A 21450-nucleotide genomic window follows, 5' to 3' on the forward strand; every position below is an offset into this window, starting at 1 on the left:
CTTGCATCTGTGAATGACTTATGTTGACTGCTTTAAATTTCCAGCATAGTGTAGATGTGGTTGATGTGAACGTTAGACTTGCTGCTGGGTGCAGGATTCCAGCATAGGACGCGCTTTATTTTCCACGTTCGCAACCTGCAATTAATCCAATATGCGTAAAAAAAATTGAAAATAAAAATAAAAATAAAAATAAATTGGTTAAATAAAATCAACTTGCAATCTTCCATTTTTTTGAACTTTTCGTTTTTTTTTAATTATTTTTATATGTATTTTTTTTATATTAAAGAGAAAATCAAACGAAAATTAAAATTAGCAAAGAGTTTAGAAAAATTGGGTTGCCTCCCAATTAGCGCTTTATTTTAAGTCTGTAGCTAGACGTTGCGGAAGTCCGGTGGCTAGATCACTGGTTCCTTCAGAGTCAAAGACTCGTATGCAGTATCGAAGGGTGACTCCACGTATGGTTTTAGCCTGTGACCATTCACCTTGAATGTGTTGCCTGGAGCCTCATTAGATACTTCAACTGCCCCATGAGGAAAGATTTTAGTAACCAAATATGGCCCAGTCCAGCGAGATTTCAATTTCCCTGGAAACAACTTTAGCCTTGAACTGAATAGCAACACCTTTTGCCCTGGCTCGAATTCTTTCCGTAAAATTTGGCTATCATGAAACGCCTTAGTTCTTTCCTTGTAGATGCGAGAACTTTCATAAGCACCCTGACGAATTTCCTCCAGTTCATTGAGCTGCAATTTACGTTGTTCCCCAGCTGAGTCATATTAAAAATTTAACTCTTTAATTGCCCAGTACGCCTTATGTTCAAGTTCCATAGGTAGATGACATGCTTTCCCATAAACGAGTCGAAATGGTGACATCCCAATAGGAGTTTTATAAGCTGTTCTGTAGGCCCACAATGAATCATTTAATTTTAAACTCCAATCTTTACGTGTTGAACTAACTGTTTTCTCCAAAATGCGTTTTAATTCTCTGTTTGAAACTTCCACTTGACCAGATGTCTGTGGATGATAAGGTGTAGCCACACGATGATTAATCCCATATTTTGCCAACAAATTAGCAAATGGTTTATTAATAAAGTGCTTCCCCCCATCACTAAGAATAACGCGTGGAATTCCAAAACGCGGAAATATAACCCCTTGGAGGAACCTCAGGACTACTGATCCCTGATTAGTTGGTGCTGCAATGGCCTCGACCCACTTAGAAACATACTCCACAGCAACTAAAATATATTGATTCCCATGGGAAGATGGAAATGGTCCCATGAAATCAATACCCCAAACATCAAATAATTCAACAATCAAAATACTTTGCTGGGGCATCTCATTTCTTTTGGACTGGTTGCCGACTCTTTGACACCTATCACAAGCCTTGCACCAATTATATGCATCTTTAAAAAGTGTAGGCCAAAATAACCCACTCTGCAAATTTTTTTCTGCTGTTCTTTTCTGCCCAAAATGTCCCCCACAAGCAAAATGATGGGCAAACCTTAAAACACTTTCCTGTTCGGCTTCAGGAATACACCTGCGAATAATCTGGTCTGGGCAATACTTAAATAGGTATGGCTCATCCTAGAAATAATGCTTCACATCAGATAAAAACTTCTTTTTCTGCTGCAACGTTAAATCCGGATGCACTACCCATTTAACCAAATAATTAACCATATCAGCAAACCATGGTGTACGGAATTGGACTGCAAATAGTTGTTCATCTGGAAAACTCTCCCTCAGTGGTAAGGAATCCTCTTCTGAAGCTGTGGGAATAATCAATCTAGACAAGTGGTCAGCCACCACATTTTCACTGCCCTTTTTATCTCTGATTTCTAAGTCAAACTCTTTCAATAAAAGAATCCAACGAATCAATCGAGGCTTAGCATCTTTTTTGGACAACAAATATTTTAAAGCTGCATGATCTGTATAAACAATCACTTTAGCCCCAACTAAATACGAACGAAATTTTTCCAAAGCAAAAACAACTGCCAACAATTCCTTCTCTGTTGTTGCATAATTTAGTTGTGCATCATTGAGGGTTTGACTAGCATAATAAATAATTTGGGGAAGTCTATCTTTCCGTTGTCTAAGAACTGCTCCCACTGCATAATCTGATGCGTCACACATCAGTTCAAAAGGTAGGCTCCAATTAGGAGCTGCAATAATTGGTGCTGTAGTGAGGAGTGTCTTTAATTTCTTGAAGGCCTCCAAACAAGCCTCATAAAAAACAAAAGGAGCATCTTTAGCCAATAAATTACACAAAGGTCGGCTAATCTTGGAGAAATCCTTGATGAACCGTCTATAAAACCCGGCATGGCCAAGAAAAGATCGAACACTCTTAACAGTTGTCGGAGGTGGCAACTTTTCAATTGCATCAATTTTAGCCTTATCAACTTCAATACCCCTGTTAGAAATCAAGTGGCCTAGAACAATTCCTTGCTTAACCATGAAATGACACTTTTCCCAATTTAAAACCAGGTTGGTCTTAATGCATCTTTCAAGAACTAGAAATAAATTCTGCAAACATTGGTCAAAAGAATCCCCAAAAACAGAAAAGTCATCCATAAATACCTCAACTACATGTTCAACTAACCCAGTAAATATGCTCATCATGCAACGTTGAAACGTGGCAGGCGCATTGCACAAACCAAAAGGCATTCTTCTATATGCGAAAGTCCCAAAAGGACAAGTAAAGGTTGTCTTTTCATGATCCTCAGGGGCAACTGGAATCTGGTTGTACCCTGAATAGCCATCCAAGAAACAGCAGAAAGCACGACCAGCCAACCTTTCCAACATTTGATCAATGAATGGCAATGGAAAATGATATTTTCTAGTACCAGCATTGATCTTTCTATAATCAACACACATACGCCACCCTGTAGTCAAACGAGTAGGCACAAGTTCATTATTATCATTTTTCACAACTGTAATACCAGAACGCTTTGGCACCACCTGAGTTGGACTAATCCACTTACTATCTGAAATAGGATAAATCATCCCAGCATCCAAAAGCTTCATAACTTCATTACGAACAACTTCTTTCATAATTGGATTCAACCGACGTTGAGCGTCAATGGCCGGTTTTACTCCATCCTCCATCAAAATTTTGTGCATACAAATTGTAGGGCTGATCCCTTTAATGTCAGCTATAGTCCAGCCAATTGCATCTTGAAGACTCCTTAAAATGTGCAACAATTTATCTTCTTCTGTTGATGATAAATCAGCAGCTATAATAACTGGCAGCGAAGAATCTGCACCCAAATAAGCATATTTCAAGTGTTCTGGAAGCACCTTTAACTCCAGTTTAGGTGGCTGTACCTTAGAAGGCTGCAACAGTTTTTTGGGTTCCCCCAAACTTTCAAAAACGTGGCTCCAACGTGGGGGTTGAAGAGGAACACTTTCCAAAGCTGAAACATACTCAAAAACCTCTTCATCTTCTGTATTTTTATTCTCAAACCCATGCAACACATTTAACAATGGATCAGATGTCAAACGTGGCATAATTTCAGCATGTAATAAGCTGTCAAGCACATCGACACGCATACAGTCATGCACATCACCTGGCCTTTTGGTAGCTTCAAATAAATTGAACACAACAGATTGATCTTGCACTCTAAGTGTAAGTGTCCCAGCCTCTACATCAATTAACGTTCTAGCTGTTGCCATGAAAGGACGTCCCAAAATAATCGGTGTTTGCATATCTTCATCCATATCCAAAATCACAAAATCTGCAGGAAGATAGAGATTATCCACTTTAATAATTAGGTCTTCAATAATACCTCTTGGATAAGCAACTGAACGGTCCGCTAGTTGTAGAATAACTGATGTAGGCTTGATTTCTCCTTGTCCTAGTCTCTGAAAAACAGAAAAAGGCATTAAATTAATACTAGCACCTAAATCAATTAAAGCACGTTTAAAATGAGAATTTCCAATTGTGCATGAAATTGTAAAACTCCCTGGATCTTGTTTCTTTGGGGGTAACTTGTGAAGCAGAACAGCGCTGCACTGTTCTGTAAGAATCACTTTCTCAAAATCAACAAGCTTCTTTTTCTTTGTGCAAACATCCTTCAAAAACTTGACATAAGACGGAATGTTCTTGATGGCATCAATTAACGGCAGATTAATCTGAACCTTAGACAAATTCTTCATAAAATCTGTCAATTGTTGATCTTTAACTTTAGGCTTCAACCGTTCGGGATAAGGCATAGGTGGCTCATAAACACGATCCTCAACAATATTTGCACCATTTTCGGAACTGTTCAATGTCTGTTCATAATCCTTCGAATTTGCAGATTTTTCAACATTCCCTGAATCTGTTTTTGGCTGTGAAACCACCTGCAAATTTTGAACGCAATATTCATCCCTGTTATCAAAACCTTTGCCGGAACGTATAACTCTAACTGCCTTGCAATCTGCACCTCCCCTTGGATTTGGTTCGGTTTGACTGGGAAATGTACCCGGTGCCCTTCCAGAAACCTGCAAAGCAATCTGCCCCATCTGTTTTTCCATGTTTTTCACTGTTGCTTGCAGATTTTGAATTTCTTGAGTGGTAGTATTTGCCAATTTTTCAATTGCAACCTCCCAAGCAGCTTTAGGTGCAGCAGGTTGTTGTACCTGCTGTTGAAATTGAGGCCTGGTGTGCTGTTCCTTATCCCACCTTAGATTAGGATGATCTCTCCAACCTGGGTTGTAAAAATTAGAATACGGGTCATATCGGGGATGCTGGAAATTGTTAAATGCATTAACCTGCTCTGCTGTAAAATCTGGTGAAACATCTTTATGTGGGCAGCTCATAAAATCGTGAGTTATCATGTTGCAAATGCTGCAGGCAGCTTGTAAGGGTTGTTGTACAGCAACCTGAGAACCTGGCATTCTCTGTAATAACATGTCAAATTTTGCGTCAAGCCTTTTTTCCATTTTTTCAATTTGTGCTGTAACATACGGAGAACCGTTAGACATCTAAAAAACAGACCTAGATTGTGGCTGTTCAACTGCCCACTGCTGTGTATCTGCTGCCATTTTTTCAAATAACAAACAAGCCTATTGTGCATTTTTGTCTTTGTACGAACCTCTGCACGAAGCGTTGACAAGAGTTTTTGTAGTCATATTCAACCCTCTGAAAAATATATGCATTTGATCAGTAGTGTTAATACCCGAATGCGGACATTTTCTAATCAACTCTTTAAACCGCTCTCATGCCTCATGAAACTCTTCATTTGGTTTTTGGGCAAAAGATAAAATCTGAGTTCTCATGTCAAGTGTCTTAGAAGCCGGATAATACTTGTTTAAAATTTTTTCGCTGAGTTAGGCCCAAGTACTAATGCTTCCAGATGGGAGTGTGAGGAGCCATCTCCTTGCTTGATCTTTTAGTGTGTATGGAAATAACCACAGCTTAATAGATTCGACTGAAAATCCCCTCACCAAAATGTTTTTGCACCCCATTAAAAATTCTGCAATGTGCATGTTAGGATCATCAGATGACAACCCATGAAACGTAGGTAGAATATTCAACATGTGCTGTTTTATTTCAAATGCAGTCCCTTCCTCCACTGCCGGATATGTAATGCAACTGGGTATATTTATGGTATGGGCAGTCAGTGAATCACCCAGGGGCAGACCTGCCTCTGGAATTACAAACGCCATTTTTTCTTTGTTGTGCAGGTCCCCAGTAAAGACTGTTTGCAGAAATGTCTCCTGCAGAGGACGAACCCGCTGCAAATTTTGCTCTCTGCGCCTCCTCCTTAAATTCTGCTCAAGTTCTGGATCAAATGGAATCAATTTTTGCACTGTTGAACGAGTGCTGACCATGCACAGATTTCTGAAATCTGCACTGCTGTACTATTGTAATCTGTAAAAATAAAATAAAACGAAAATTAAATTTTTTTTATATGTACAAACAGCAATAACTAATTGAAAATCTGATTCGTAGGGATTATTTTAAAATAATCCCCGGCAACGGCGCCATTTTCTTGATAGGATTTTTACTACTTATGTGAACGGGCTTAAATCTCCTATTTTACTTGTAAGAATCACAAGGTTATTGTAGTATAAACGGATTTCGCAAAGTCATCTCCACAGGGATTATTAAATAATTCGAACTAATCAGATTCCATTTAATTATTGTAAAGTAGAAATTGAAGTGATTGATTTTATAACCTAATTAAAATAAAAACGAATTTAATGAATTAAAATAAACAATCTGCAATATTAGGACTAGAGAGACGAAAACAGTTCTGAGAAAATCAAATTAAGAAAGCACTAGGGTTCCACCATCACCTAGCAATCCTATGAATTTTTACCCATTACTTATGATCTATACATGCCTCTTTGAAGGTTAGATTTTCCTAATTCATATTCTACTTGGAACCTCCAACATAGAACGTATATTTAACATGCAACCCGTCCGGACGTTCGGATCAAATCTAAACATGAAAGACTCATTATGCTTTATGAAAATCTTTTGAAAAACCATGCAATCCTTAAGACGTGATATTCATCCTAAGAGAAATTACAATTACTAACCACAAGAAGCCAGTGTCAATTTCAGGGAACCCGACCAAAATTGCATCAAATTACTTTTCTAAAAATCCTAATGGTGATCAGGCATTAAAACAATTAGATAGTTTTTATCTCGGTGATTAACAATTCAAGGTACGCATGCAATCAATCATAAGCAATTAAATAAAAAATCACATATTCATGCTAGGGCTCAAGGCTTCGCCCTAGCAATAGAAATTAGTTCCGCATATTCATAATTGAAATCATAGAAAATATATTCAAGAAAATGATTGAAAGCACCTTCAAGTAAAAAGTTTTCAAAACTCTAACAATTCTCTCTGTCTCCAAAATTGCATAAAAGAAAGCGTAGTCTAAAAACTGTAGACGGCTAAGCAATATATTTTTCAAGCCACCGCCCAAAACCCTAGAAAACATAACCCTAAATTAAATGATAAAAATTCGTCTAAAATCTGAACAGCCACGTTTTGGCCCATAAGCTGCTCCAAAACTGGCCCAATATAGTTGGATTTAATGTTTGGAATATTCTGAACACTTTTCCAGAAGGCCACGAACCCATCCGAGGCCATTTTGGGCTCCAAAAACGCAATTTAAGCCCAAAAACGTCACTTTCCAGCACTGCGCACTGCTTCTTTATTTCATCGCCAGAAAATAACCGCTTGGTGGAAAACTCCCAAATTTTGATACGATCAAGCTAAGTGACTCACGAACGTCCTCAAACTAGAATTACTCCAAAATTCGTCCATTTGGTCCTGTTTTGCTCCAGAGGAAGTCGAAAGTCGTATATTGAAAATACAATTCAAAGTATCAAAATTCTTCCAATATATTAACCAAAATATACTAAGATTAGGGTAAAATATATAATATAAAATCTACTCATCATCTCCCAACTATATTCTGGTCACCAATTTTGGCTTATAGCTCAAGCTATACATCTGCAAAAAAGGTAAGGAAAAAATACATTGTCTAGGGTTTACGGTTTAGGGAAAAACAAATGCATTGTCTGGTCCTTTGATAATTCAAATGATCACTGCACGTCCGGCGGTCCATTTCCAAAGAGTAATGATATCAAAAGGCCGACAGATTCATGTATTTTCAGATATTTTTTGTTCTGGGAAATGGATCTAATCCAATTTTTGTAAGCTGTTAAGATTATCTGGTATTGAATGCATGGCAGCATAACTGTTGAGTTCCAGGTGAAGGACTCACAGAAAACTGTTGAAGTTATGGTTTCACGATTAGTCTTGTGAGTTTATCCTTATTCCAAACTTTGTATTAAGCAATTTTCAATTTGGAAGCGAAGAGTTCTTTTTCTTGTTTTTTAATCATCAGTGGCCGTGCACGAGATTTTAACCTACTATCTCCTCTAACATAGTTAGAAAGTGAAAATTGCGTGCCACTAAACTAAACGAACATGGATAATTGAAGAGTTAATTAGATGATAACCACACCATTTTTCTCTCATGCACACCTGTGTTTAATCATGTCATTGTTTCCGTTTAATTTATAATCAATCTAATAGCCATAAATCAAAAGAAATGTGTAGAACGAGAAAAATAGTGTGTGAAGAGAATTGATTTATGCACTCCCCTTGAACCAGCTACACTTCCTTCTCGTTGCTAGCCACTAAATTGAATAATAAAAGGAAAACTGAAGGACATTATTGTTAACTTATTATGAGGCTTAGCCCACTCCTACACTAAATTCAATAATATCGTTTGTTAAAAAAAAATGGAAAACTAAAGGGCGAAATTTTAAAAAAGTGCAGCAGGTGTTCTTCTCCATAATTACTGCATAGGAATGTAATTTCTCATTGTAATTAGTGTAGGATTCCTACCAACTTTGTATGTATGGTACCAATACCCAGTGGCGGAGCCAGAATTCTGAATGAGGAGGGACCTTTCACAAATATGTGTGTGTGTGTGTGTGTGTGTAAAAAGTTGAATTCATAACATGTTGACATATGCAATTTGTGTAATCCTCACAAAACTGAAGAAAAAAAATTCTCTTGAATTCAATATTAAGAAGAAAAAAATGTAAAAACCCAGACAACCAAGTAAGAGGTAGGTTGTGGAAGGCTAAAGAAAATACCAAGAAGTAGAAAAAAGAAGGAAAAGGGGGAGAGGTCTGCAAATAAAGAAGGTGGGTTGCTTTAGAAAATTATAGAGTGTATATTACTGTTAGGTGAGAGAATCGAACTAGAAATGGGGTTGCTTTTTCCATTTAAAATTGCACATCTCTTTTAAAACTCCCCTGCCAAACTTATCGTTTCATTAGACAGCAAAAAAGATTTAAAATCAAAACAGCTTTAACGACGTCGTTTGCTTCATCTTCTTCTATGAGATTCACACTTCAGATGAAGTCAGGATGGGCCGGGGACTACCCTAGTCCCTTGGTGGCTCCGCCCCTGCTAATACCATTATACTGTAGTATTAAGGAGCACTATTTTCATATGTTAATACAAGGAGATAATTTTACAAGGTGTCCCTCATCTTGGTTTTCTCTTAGGTCTAGGTTTTTCTTTTCTTATGGCGTCGTCTTCTTCCTCCCTCCCGGCCAAAACACTGCAACCTTCCTTAAACTTTCTTTAAACTTTCTACCATCAAATACATTGTGAGGGTTCGTCAACTCAAAGTCTTTGGTCACGATCTCTTGAAATATGTAGAATGTTCTTCTCCTCTCCCCACCCATCATTGCCAATCCTAAATACCTCGACGTCTGTCCTCTCTCCCCATAAAACAACTCTTGTAGAAAAGGAAAAAAATTTCAGTATGTCATAAGTCGTTGGATACTTAGAATTTTTTTTTTTAACAACTTGAATTATGATACTTGGTGTATCGGACGTGTTATTGGCACATTGAAAAATTTCTCATAGAATAGGGGTCATTTTCATTGTGTGCTGCTTTTGTACATTTGTGGTTGGTGCGAGCTCATGGGCTTTGTATCTTGGATTCTTATGGTTCTTATTTTATGGCATAAATATATTACTTGTTATTTTTAATGCCCACCCGTGCAATTAATTCTAGATCATGTGTGTGTCCTTAACCTATAATCGCAACTGCTCAACCCAATATTTTAATCTTTTAATCTCTAATTATTTCTTTTGTGTTTTTAATGCTGTATTAACTAATGAATTAGAAATTGTATGAATGTTGGGTGGATTATGGCCTAAAAGCTGTAGAGCAGAAAACCAGCATGCAGGGACCGACCTTACGTGCGTGAACAGATAATATATTAGATTACAGCTAATTAACATATTAGATTCACATTGTCCATTCATTACCCACATGCTTTCTTTGGTTTGTTTGGTCGTCTACATCCAGACATGGTATAAGGAGACGAGTTCAGTACTATCGTAGCGTTCCGAGCCTCTAAAACAATGCGACATGAAGAGAGACATGGTCTTGTATTAGTGGTCTAAAACGATAAGGTACAGTAAATCCGTTTCACCTAAGTTTTTCTAAAACACTCTTAAGCCTTCACCCTTTTATCATTTGTTAAATCTTTCGGCAGAAATCATCCTTAAACCCCGACAATACATTCCTCGACTTAAATCATTTTTAATCTTCTTCCACCGGAGCTTTATTCGGAATGCTGAAGTTTCACTTCCGGGGTGGGAAAATGGGGATTTAAACTATTTTGCTCCAACGGGGAAGCTACATAGGGCTCCCCCTCTTTTAAGAAGTGGAAAAAATGTGTAAATCTACATTATATTTAGTCACTCCCTTGAACACGAATATTGACAAAGTGCTAAAAGTGGTAGTAACTCGAAAGGAATTCCTATGAAAAGAAACAAAGAACGGTAAAAGCAATAGTAACACGAGGAATTCCTTTCGAGAATCGAAGTGGGATTGCATGTAAGCACAATTCCCATGCGACTCAGATCTCAACCGTCCTATGAATAGCAACAAAGAGCGCTAAAAGTGATAGCAACTCAAGAGGAATCCCTCCAGTGAATTGAAGTGAGATTGCAAGTGAGCACAATTCCAATGCAACTCAAATTCCAACCATCCTACGAATAATAACAAAGAGAGCTAAAAGTGATAGTAACTCGAAAGGAATTCTTTTAAAAAATTGAAGTGGGATTACATGCGATCACAACTCCAATGCAACTCAGATTCTAACCGTCCATCTTTTAGGTTTCTTTTCAAATATTATCCTGCGAAAAAATAATCGAAAACTATTGATTCTTATATGGAATCAAAAAACAATAAGGGGGGGCTCTCCATACTTGCATTCACTTTCTATTGCAGTGTCGCCATCTCAATAGAAGCTAGCTAGTAGGTGTTTTATCTTGAAGGAAAAAAAATAAAAATAAAAATAAAAAGGGGAAATTTCCAGCTAGGGGGTCTTAAAAGGCTTTTGTTAGGCACTGAGATTTACAAGGGGTAGAGAGGAAAGGGGACCATTATAGACAGATGGGCAAGTACCAGAATTTTGGTGGTATCCATCTGGGTATTCTCTCTCCATAATTGAGAGTTTTTGTGATCATCCCAATACCCTCCCTTTCATGGCTCCCTCCTCCAGCAGATGTACTCCACTTAACCCCACTTGGTCTTTACCCTACTCATTCTATATCACATAGACCATGACCCTTAGATTCCTTCAAAGCATGAACACACCCTTGTGTCAAAACTCAAATGAAACTTTGAAGGGAGACTTACCTACACCGGTTATGCCTCCAGGGGCGTGCGACTCTGACAGTGTCAAACTTTGAAATGCAAGTTGTTCCAGTGATTTTAAGGGAACAACCTTTACCAAGGTGGCTATCACATCGGATGCGTCCAATGTGAAATCCAGTGATATCAAAATACAAGGGTTCAATAGTTTTTATGAATGGTGTCCCTACAGATGATGCTGTCAGACACCCTACCCAAGTCAGTTAAACCAAACTAAGCTAGTTGAACTAAAATTCTACCGGTTGAGGTAAAAAAAAAAAAAGGGATTCAATGTAGGTAGAAAGGTTGACAGTTATTCTTGTTGGAGTCAAAGTGCAGACAGGACCATGTTCAGCTCACACTCAATTGGGTAAATGTGGTTTTCAAGATTCATCAAACTATGCTATCACTTTCACACAAACGAGCCGTTTTAGCCATTTCAAAATCCTAGTCTCCACATTCAAATTTTACTCCTTATATACTGCAATGCCAAAGCAGAGCAATATGGAGCTAAAAGGGAAAACCCTGCTTAAGTTGGGAATTTACCAAAGATTGCATCTTTGGGAAGAAAATGGACTTAAACAACAAGCTATTAGTCTACTCCATCCCCAACAATTTCTACTGTTTATGGAAAATGACTTCTGTTCCATCTTCGGAAACAAGGACAGAGACTTGCATGAAACAAAAGGAAAGGAAAGGAAAGGAAAGGAAATGATAGAGATGGAAAAGCCAATACATTCTGCTTCAATTTGTTTTTGAAGGTTTGAGGCAAGCTGCTGAGGACTATGTACCCTTTCACTCAAAAGTAGTAAAGAACAAAAGAATGACAAAGGGAACTACAGACTCTCTTTCTCCCAATGAAGTTTACTATTTCCAAATGAGATGAAGAAAAAAGGCCCCAATTCCCTTTGTGCTTCTCTTTCATTTCTGGAATAAAAGAGGCTAAAATCTGCAAATTTCCTATATTGGGTGATCTGGGGTTCTCTCAAACTTTCGGAAGAATTCAGAATTTGGGGGCTCGGGTTTGTGCTAATGTATCAAAACACAGAATTGCATTTAACTCTAGGAATGAAACAAGCCAAATTTAGCAACATACTGCTAGTCTAGCAGCAGAAACACAAATCCAACATAGAGCAAGCAAAAAGTTTGAGCTTTGAGAGCTCATCTCAAACATGAAAACAGAACTTCTAAAACAAGAAGCAACAAACTGATGAAATAAAAGCTAAAACGAACCGAGGGATCGATAAAAACCCGAAAATGCACTCAGATTTCTTCTTCCCAAGGCGCACGCCATTGAACAAAGCGACCGAAAAATCGTCTCCTGGCCACATATGAATTGGGAACCAACAGGTAGCTCTTGTAATCTCTCTGTGGAAGGCAGAGATGAGATGAGAGCTTGAGCCCTGCAATAACACAAACCAACACAACAAGCTAACAATGTGAAAATTCATCCAAAACAAGCAAAACGGACTTGAAAAACAGAACCAAAATTTGCAAAGGTAGCACCTTTTGAAGAGAAGTTCAGTCCATTTCTTTGGTTCAATGGCGAGAATTGGAGGAAGCAGAGGACGGCTTGTCGGAAGTACCGTCGTGCTCCTCCTCGCCGTGAATTCGTGCTGGGATGTGGAACCCGGAGAATCCGCCTCCGGAGGCGAATCCCATGCCGGAAATGGACTGTTGGTGATGAATGGATTGCGAGATTTGATGACGATGGTCGTGAGAAATGGATTGTTGGTTTTGCTGGTCCATCATCCAAGCACGAACTGACGGCGAGTTACTGGACTGAAGGGGTCCCCTCTGAGAAAAGAACTGACTTTGGCCGAACAACGACGGCTGCTGCTGTTGCAAAGGACTAGTACTACCCTGCTGTGTTGGTAGCAGCGAATTGAATATAAACCCGCCTGCCGACGATGGTCCGCCGTTACCACCGCTGTCCCAAGCCACCATTCTCTGGAATCTGTTCATCTCTTGCTGTTGTTGGTTGTGGTGATGCTCTGCCCACGAGCCGGGGGACCCATCAAACCCGAGCTGGTTTTGGGATCCGGAGAAAAGGGTTTGCTCGTTTTGATGGGTCTGAGCGTGGTGGTGCTGATTTTGGGCGTCGTGGTGGTGGAGGAGAATTGGGTCTTGGAAGGACTGCAGGGAGAGGCGCAGATCTTGGCTCTGGCTGCTGGCTTTAGAGAGCAAATCAGGTGGGTAGTTCTGATGGAACTGTATCGTCGACGATGGAGACTCGGCGGCAGCTGCGGCCGCGGAAGCACCCATTGGGAAAAAGGACTTGATGGTGTCTGCAATGGCGTCCGAGTCGAGCGACGGTGGGAGGAAAGTCGAGTTGCTATTTGGGTTCTGAGCAAATTGCTGCTCCGAAACTCCACTCCCCACCATTGTTCTTCGATTAGCAGACCCAATTGCGTCCACTGCCGCGAAGCAGTGGATGCCGGTGGCGGACGGGTTCTGGGTCTCCATGGCTGGAACAGCCGCGGTGGTCGAAATCGAATGTGGGTTCCATGAGGGAAGCTCCTCGAGCTCGTCTATGGCGGCCTTGGCCTTCTTGATTAGCCAATCGACGGCCTTGCTGGGTCGGTCATACCCAAGCCGGTCCTGGACGTCGTAGAACTGAATGGCGGTGTGAGCGGCGAGCCGGACGCGGCGGTCCCTCGGGCCTTTTGCCGTGCAAACCTTGCTGTGCCTGTCTTTCCGGCCCGTCGCCCGGACAATGTGGCTGCCTCGTACCAACTCCACGATGTCGGTGCTGACTCCTCCGCCGGATGACGGCGGCCTTATCCCCAGGCGAGACGACGTGGTTGCTTGGTGGTTGTTGAGGTGGTGGTGGTGGGAATCTCCCATTTTTGATCTTGCATATTCGATGCTCTGTTCCACCAAAGTTGAAGAAGAAGAAGAAGAAGAAGTGAAGCTGCGTTTCTTTGGAGCTCTCTGCTGGGTTTGCTGCTGTTCTTGCAGCTGCAACTGCCGGGTTTCTCCAAAGAAATGCTGCTGGGTATGTGGGTCTTGGTGGAGATACGGAAAGTTGAAAGCTTGGTGGTGATTCTGCTGGGTTTGTTGCTGGGTTTCTTCTTCTTCTTCTTCTTCTTGGACAAGATGGTTAAAATTGAGAATTGGGTTTTGGTGGAGATAATGGTGGTGGTGATTCCTTTGAGGATCCAGAGTCAGACCCTTGTGATTTTCCTCTTCCAGTTTTTAATGGAACAGTACAACTGCTTCTGCTTCTACAAACAAGTACTTTTGCAAATAGACTTTTTTTTTTGCTAGTGGTTTTTCTTTGCTGGTGTGACCTCCTGATGCTTGTGCTGCCACCTCCCCTCTGAGCCCTGAAGCTGCTTCTGCTTCTTCTGCTTCTGTTTCTCCCAAAAGGTTCTGCCATTCAATGTTTTCAGTTCCATATCACAAACAACCCCACCACCACCACCAATTTTTTCCAAAAGGGTCCTCCCGTAATTAAACCCAAACCAGACTAAAAGAGAGAGGCTAAACCAGCTCCCTTGCCTGCCTAACCCATCTCTCTCTCTCTCTCTACTTTTGGTATTTGTGCCTCTTAATTGTGTACTTGCTTCTTCAGCCCTATTATGTGGACTGACTGACTTGACCTAATTACCAAAACTGGTCATAGGGGTTAACAATGGCCAGCAGAGCAGGCAAACCCAACAACAAGAAGACCAAATCCCAAATTCTAGAGAGAGAAAGAGAAAAATTGGGGGGAATTATAGGGGGAAGATGAGTGAAATATACAGTTTAATTGGTATTCTCCTATAGGTATAGTATAGGGGGAGTTTATGATGGCAGTGGTAAGGTTGGCAGTGTTTGGTCAGAAAGAGGATTAAAGATCTCTGTGATCTCACCATTGCGTCTTCTCTCTCTCTCTACTGTATATCTACACGTCCTCCACCACACTAGTACTACTTCCACTCTCTACATACAACTACACAAAATACCGAAAAGAAAAAGACCAAACTATTTTGTTTTGGGTTTTCTCCATTTATTTCAATCAGTCAGCTCCAAAATTTGACTCCTTCCCCTTATTTACCCTTTTCTTTTTAACTCTCCTATGGTATATTAATATTTTTCGTTCACGTGGAAGTATAAGGTTCAAATTTGACTCACATAAGTTGTGTATTCGAAACCAAAGAGTTATGGTTGAGGTATTATGTAGGTTAAGCCAAATACCCCCACTTTTAGAATAGAATGTCATTGCATAAACAAAAAAATACTTCTCTACGAAGGAAAACACTTCAGTTGGGGTGAATCACATAGTTTTTACGGTAACTAATTGGAATGTTCATTTTTTAAGAGTTGGTTGAAACAATGATCAGTTTTTACATATCGTCATTATATCATTATTGTGTGATTGTTATGTCGTCGATATGTCAGCATAACTAAAAACTGATCATTTCTGCAACCAAATGTAAAAAAATTGATTATGACAACTAATTCCCCTAATTTTTAAAGCACTTCTCACAAAGATATGAGCCTTACTATGTTTTTCTTTCACCTTGATCAATAGACTTACACACACCATGTAACACCAATAGTATAATCATATGTGAAAATTAAAATATATAGCATTGCGTGTAAGTACTTAATACACATGTCCAGTTCAAGAATTGACCTAATCAGACAAACATATCGAAGTTTCTATCCCATAACCTCTCTAGCAGTTGTTATAATTTTCAGGTTTTATGGTGGACACAAGTTTTTTTTTTTTTTTGAACAAAAGATATTATTTACACTAAGGGGAAGAATGTGGGCTTAGCCTCACAATCGGCTAGCAATAATGTGGCTCAAACCTGCATTTGACGATAATCGAACATAAAACCTTTCATTCACAAATAAAGTAAAATATCATTAGATCATAATACTAAGTGACTTAGTGAACACAAGTTAGAACCGTTGGTTTGAGGTCAAGGGCACTCAGTGTCTGCACGATGCTTCGGTAGATTAGATCCTTTATATGCCACCATCCACGCCTTCTGAAAGTGACCCCCCCTTCCACCTTTTTATGTTCTCTCTCTCTCTTCCCTTGAAAGAAGGTTAAGCAAAAGCAACAACGTCATATTTTTCTGTTTTTTTTCCTGTTTTTTCTTTCTTTTGCTTAAGCTTCAATGCCCTTCTTACAGACCACTTTTTTTGTATATTTATATTTACTGATTACTTTACAATTTACATGGTGTTTTTGGAAACTGTCTTTTCTTTTTTCTCATGGTACTCTTTTGACAATTTAATGTAATCTTGTATGGATCAAAAGATTTTAGTTTATAAAAATAGCATCTTTAGTGAAAAATAAAGATAGTATAAAAGTAACATATGCAAAAAATCATGTTTATATTTCTTTCAACCTTGCAATGCTAGCAAGAATTGGATGGAGGATTTTAATTTTTTAATATTTTTCTATCAAGTGTTAGTGATGTGTAGAAAATATTAAAATATTAAAATATTAAAGAAATGAAGGAGAAGTAATTTGGGGTGTGTGAATATAATCTCTTTTCCTATTATTAAGGTGAATTGTGATGGAGCGTGTCGTAAGAGAAGAAGTGGTTTTGGATGGGTGGCAAGGGATATTATAGATAAGACCGTTTTGAGTCAGAATGATTGTTTAATACTTTAACCTTTAATGTAAATATTTATATTCAAATTCAATTAAATTTTCTTTCGTTCGAATCTATTTTTTATATTATGCTGTTGAACCCTGCTATGATTGCCATTGTAAAAAAAAATTGAAAGTGACAAGAGATTTAGACTAAATTTTTTTAAATGATAATTTTGGTGGACTGAAAAATAGGGATATCTCGAAAATTTACCTTGTTTAAAGAAAAAAAAAGTGCAGTCCTAAGTTATAAAGGACTTGCGCATGCTTCTTGCATTGTTATGTGCATACGAGTGTATGAACAAGCTCGATGAGGGTTTTCTTCTAATTTTATTGGATGTCCACAAATAATTCATGCTTTCGTAAGTATTATTATTAATATTTTGCTTCTGTTTTCTTTTTTCACAAGAACAATATGATATAAAATAAATGATATATATGTTTAATTTCTAGAAAGAAAATTGTTCCCTTTGAGAGAATGGTTTTCTTACTTTTTGCTTAATTTTAACTCACAATTTTCCTTTAGTTATGTGAGAGGATGGTATAGACAATTAGACATCAACATTTTTCAGTTTACCATTTTACCAACACTAGGAAACCTAATCAAGAAGTGGTGCTAATTAGGGAGATAACATCATGCTAGTTCGACCACTGACCACCAACCCTAATCAAGGTTGTTACTTTTTTTTTTTTTTGGTGAACAAACATATGAATAATCAAGGTTGTTACTTAGGGTACACTAAATTTATTTATTTCTGAGTCCTCATCATGCTCCATTCTTCAAACTTGTCTTAAAACTGGCTTTTCCAAGTTTGATTGGCTGCAACAATTCAAGGCAAGATGATCATGACATTTCTTTACTAAACGTGGTTAAATTGAACCATAACATGGAAGTGACCTCAGTAAACTTTTACAATGTTTTTTAATGTTATGACAGCATGATAGAAAACGATAGTTTTGCTCGTGAGGATCAATTTTAAATGTCCAATTGATTTATTTTGTTTGGAATCTTGGCCCGCTTTCAACAAAAAATAATTTTTTGTGTTTTGAATCTTTTTCTTCATGTCACTACTATGTCCCGATCATCTAAACTATCTATTAATAAAATCATCTTTGTCAACTAAAAAATAGTAAAAGTATCAAATTAACCCTGTAAACAAATTAAAGAGAAATAACAAAAATAAAAGTTATGGGCAATATAGTGAACTAAACACAAAATCATTTTACTTTTTTTTCAAAGCATCAAAGCCAATTGCCCCCATTTTCTCTTTCACGGTTTTCTCTCAATTAAAATAAACTTTTAATGACGAAATAATTATTTAAAAAAAAATCTCTAAAGACATAAATAGCCTCTTCACGGCGAAAAATCATTTGAAGATTGTTACCAAAAAAATTTTACCGATTATTTTATATTTTCTCTTTTTTTTTTTTTCAAAATTTTAATAAACACAAGCGTGTACAATCGCTAGTAAAAGATAATAACAACACTAGTAGGCAAAAAAACTCACTCTCAACTCAAAGCATGTTGGTCAATTCCAAATTGGTTGTGTATGATGGATCTACTTGTTTTAGTATTGTCGAGATCCTGTGGTGGTTTTAGAGGCTTGGGATACTCTTTGCGGTGTCGAGAGGTCGTTCGACGACAATTCCCTTCCTCGTATTCTCATTTCCATTTCAGGTTACCAAGAATGTTCTACATGAAATTCTTAATGTATAAAAAAAAATGGGATTCACCAAGGGGAGTTGGAATGTAAAAGTATGAATAAGAATCAACTTTTCATGCCAAAACTATATTCAATTTTTTTTTTATGACGAAATATAAACTTATTTTGTACATGCGTATCTTTAGTAATCAAACTAATTTTTATTCTGATTTTTTGTAGTTATTAGTAAACAAGTTATGTGAAATCAACTTTATTTTTATTTTATTTTTTATTTGAAAGAAATTTACTATTATTAGGGGAGGGGGAGAGTTCGAAATTGACACGCCCCGACCCTGATATTCCCCGAATACCAGGATAGACATGTGCTGGCTGACACCCGAGGGTGACGAAAGCCATTAATTGATACAAAAGCTAAGAATAAGAAGTAAATAAGGGTTATGAATTTAAATACAATGAGTTAATAATTTAGAAACGTGTTCAGAGCATACAACTAACTAGAACTCTAAAAGAATTAATATAAAATTGAATAAATAAGAGGATGTAGGTCCTACACCGAGAGGACTCGAATATGCCAATGCGAAAGCGTTGATGTCGGGATCGTATGCCTCGATTCTAAATCCTGAAAGGGGGCACAAAACAAGGGTGAGTGGACCAAGTTTATATACATACATACAGAGAGCTTAAGGGGAGGGATCCCCATTTTTTGAAAAAAATGGGGATTAGGTGTGGGGCCCACTTCATATCTAATTTCAATGATCTGAACCGTCTATTTTGTTAGTCTCGATTCATAGATCATCCTTGCAAAATATTAGCTAAATTGGAAATGTTTAAGACATCTAATTGGGTTCAAGGAAATGAACGAATACTTTGTTATATAAGAAAATATGAAATTTGATGTTGATAATTAAATAGGCAAATGGTTTCGGATTGAATTGAATTTTTGCAAGGATGATCTATGAATCGAGACTAACAAAATAGACGGTTCGGATCGTTGAAATTAGATGTGAAGTGGGCCCCACACCTAATCCCCATTTTTTTCAAAAAATGGGGATCCCTCCCCTTAAGCTCTATGTACATACATAATACAAAAATAGTTATAAACATACTAACCCCCAAAGTTTTAATAATGAAAACTACTAGCATAATAAATGATAGGTTTCTCTGAAAATCCTAGCATGCCGTAAACATCTCAAAAGATATATCATGGAAGACATCGCGGAAATCAAAACATCACTAGTCTCACAGATCATCTCCTAAGCGCGGTGTGCTGCCAGTAAGATCACTGAATAATAATACTCCCGGCCCAATGCCTGCACCTAAGTCTATGTGCCTGTAGCCAGAGATAACTTCATCCAGGCCCCATGCCTGTCTCTGTGTCCCTCAACCTTTCGCTAGGGATTATTTCTCCCAACCTAACTGCCAACACCAGATCCTCGCCCCAGGTGGCATAGTGTCCACTAGGTATGCACAAATAGTTACGCCTCTCATAAATAACCACTTCATAGTATAAAGTCATCCATCGTCTATACTATAAAGAAGGGTTTCTAAAACATGTTCTAGCATCCTATTATCATCCATCAGATAGTCTACCAGTTCATGGTTTTTATAGAAATACGATATATCAAACTATAGCTCAATATAGGCTAACAATTAATTCCTTACAAAATAACGAGACGATAATCAACATTTCAGTAAACATGCTTAACATAAAATCAGTTCATAAACTCATAAGGCATGCATTTCATTTATGCTAATAAACTATAAAATTATGTAATTTTAGAAGGGGTCCACTCACAGTACTTAGCCGCCAGAAACTACGCCACTAGTGAAGACGGAAACATCACAATAATTGCCCCTAAGCACATAAATAGCACATTTAGTCAAACTCTACTCAAACGATTTAATTTGGGAAAACGGACATCGGAAACGGATTCAGGACGTCAAAATTAGCCTAGGGGGTCTCGGACGAAAACTGAAAGTCAACCCGAAAGTCCAAGTCAACGGGTCAGTCAATTGGGTCAAACTAGGTCAACGGGTTTTAAGCTTGGATCCGAATTAGGGCTTAGGTCCAAAAGCCCAAGGGTTTAGAGATTGAGCTTAAAGCCCTTATTAGAAAATGGCCCAAGGGGCCCTATTTGATTCAAAACAAATTAAATAAAAGAAAATAGGTTTTAGGATGGGATAGGTTTAGGGACAAAAATAGTGATTTAGGCTTGAGCCCAAACCCACACAACACACTCCAGCACACACACATGCACACATGCACTGCACCACACACATACACACACACACACACATGTGCACCACACACACGTGCACGGACACACACACACACCACACACACACGCACGGACACACACACACAACACACACACGTACAGAGCCCATGTATGACACGGCCCGCAGGCCAAATAACCAAAAGGGAAACTGGGCTGGCTAAAACGGGCCTAGAGCCCGTGGGTTTGAGAAACGGCCTAAAAGGCCTGGTGTCGCCGGAAATAATGAAGAAGAATGCCAGAGCCTTCCCAGCTCCGCCCGACTGCAAACCACGACCCTAGACTCCGTTCTAGGTACCAAACGAAAGCATAAGGTGAGAGGAGAAGTTTACTACCTTTGGTTCACCGTGAAAGAACCGGAGGTGGCCCGACTTGGGCTCGCAACCCACGGCTTGCCGGAAATTTGGTTTAGCACACCTGCGGCGCCTCAGTGTGATTTCATCGTCCCAAAAACATAATCAAGGTTAGAATTTGGCAAAAAAGGACAAAGACGAAAGAATTTCAAGGGAACCGAGGCTTACCAGTCATCGGAAAGGTGAGAAACTCGCCGGAGTATTTTCTGGGTTCTTCCGTGCCTCGCAGCAACAAAAGAGAGAAATAGACTATAGGGTGATGATGATGATGGAAGTGTTGCAGGTACGGGGTTGGTGATGGGTGTGTGCGTGTGCGTGAGTGTGGGTGTGGGTTCATGGGAGGATGAGAAAAAGAGAGATGAGAGTAATTGCAAAGAAAGAGAGA

At 38.6% G+C, this 21450-nt stretch overlaps 1 non-coding gene and 2 pseudogenes across 2 annotated transcripts; 1 reads left to right on the plus strand and 2 right to left on the minus strand.

The window, feature by feature from the left end:
• Positions 1-395: 395 nt before the first annotated feature.
• Positions 396-5807, minus strand: LOC139194808 (uncharacterized; annotated as a pseudogene).
• LOC139194871 (small nucleolar RNA R71) lies at positions 5151-5255 on the plus strand. The gene has a single exon (XR_011579609.1). It is a non-coding gene; the product is annotated as a small nucleolar RNA R71 (small nucleolar RNA).
• Positions 5808-12208: 6401 nt separating the features above from the next.
• Positions 12209-15122, minus strand: LOC103444900 (transcription factor TCP4-like; annotated as a pseudogene). Its single transcript, XR_001791274.3, has 2 exons — positions 12680-15122; positions 12209-12576 (listed from the first exon to the last, which is right to left on the minus strand). The product of XR_001791274.3 is annotated as a transcription factor TCP4-like (transcript).
• Positions 15123-21450: the final 6328 nt, after the last annotated feature.

Source organism: Malus domestica, chromosome 03 (assembly GCF_042453785.1).
Source record: "Malus domestica chromosome 03, GDT2T_hap1".
Classification (NCBI taxonomy): domain Eukaryota; kingdom Viridiplantae; phylum Streptophyta; class Magnoliopsida; order Rosales; family Rosaceae; genus Malus; species Malus domestica.